The sequence below is a fragment of the Perkinsus marinus genome, assembly GCF_000006405.1.
Source record: "Perkinsus marinus ATCC 50983 genomic scaffold scf_1104296930548, whole genome shotgun sequence".
Taxonomy (NCBI): domain Eukaryota; phylum Perkinsozoa; order Perkinsida; family Perkinsidae; genus Perkinsus; species Perkinsus marinus.
This window is the reverse complement of record NW_003216034.1, coordinates 1-1,148: the sequence shown is the minus strand read 5'-3', so window position 1 is coordinate 1,148 and position 1,148 is coordinate 1. Positions and strand designations below refer to the sequence as shown.

Here is a 1,148-nt window from a genome sequence, read left to right as displayed (position 1 = left end):
AAGATGTGAGGACGGTGTTCCCAAGTGTGAGTGCGACGATCCTGCAGCAGGATACTAAAAATAAGTTCCGACAGCGGCAGGATTCGAACTGCGCGGGCAGAGCCCAGTGGATTTCTAGTCCACCTCCTTAACCACTCGGACACGCTGTCTGCGACGACGCTGGGTATCCTAGGTCTTCCGATGTAACCTATCCTGGATCGCTCGCTAATATCCTGTTTGCTAGAACGCGATATTCCAAGCGGTTCGAGAATATCTCCGGTCGTTACATATCCCTGCAACAGAGATGACCACGTGCAACTTGCACGGTACAACGACACCTGGGAGATTCGAACTCCCGCGGGCAGAGCCCAACGGCTTAGCAGGCCGCCGCCTTAACCACTCGGCCAAAGTGTCTAGTCATAAATTTCAATTTGAGTTCCCAAATTCATCCGCTTGATGGGTGCTCCACACGACTGGTGATTGGTGACGTTATGGGGCTAAAGCAAAGAAATATCATGTGGGTATACTCCGATTTTGTCGAAGCGTGTCACCAGCTTCCGAAATTCAAGTCTTACTCCTAGGCTGGATCAGGGAGATTCGAGAGCCCGCATCTCCTTCATCCTCGATGCGCAATACGGTGACACGCCTCTCTTCATGTTTCCTTGTGCGTAACCATTAGTCCCTCTTGTATTACCACTCCTGGCGGAAAATATCTTGGATCCGTACATCACGTGTCGTTGTGAGATATCAAAAAGTGAGTTGATGGCAACTTCCACAGGCGTGCGAGGTGAGGCCCGGATGGAGTTGTATCATACATCGGACCGAGGCTCGATTGGATCGAGATATCGAAAATCGATCGATTGTTCGGTGCTAATCAATCGAGGATGCTGCGGCGGGCAGACGAATCGATTCGATTCGAGGAATCGATCCACCTCGAAATTCGAAATTCATTGAAATGCTCTCCTACGTCAGCATTGAGGGTTACTTATAGGGTCTACAGCACCTGTCATATTATTGCAACAATTCAGGATGCCTTTAGCAAAGCACTTCCACGAGAAGAAAAAGTAAGGGTCGAGGCTAGACCGCTCAGTTGATAGCCACAGGCACTGGGAGGCTGTCTGATTATCTGACTCGGATAGACTCCATCAGCGAGATACTGAATATCCGCG

General features: G+C 50.0%; 2 non-coding genes across 2 annotated transcripts; both read right to left on the bottom strand.

Annotated features, from left to right (window-relative positions):
- Window positions 1-68: 68 nt before the first annotated feature.
- Pmar_PMAR004577 lies at window positions 69-149 on the bottom strand. Its single transcript has one exon. It is a non-coding gene; the product is annotated as a tRNA-Ser (tRNA).
- Window positions 150-311: 162 nt separating this feature from the next.
- Pmar_PMAR004576 lies at window positions 312-393 on the bottom strand. The gene has a single exon. It is a non-coding gene; the product is annotated as a tRNA-Ser (tRNA).
- Window positions 394-1,148: the final 755 nt, after the last annotated feature.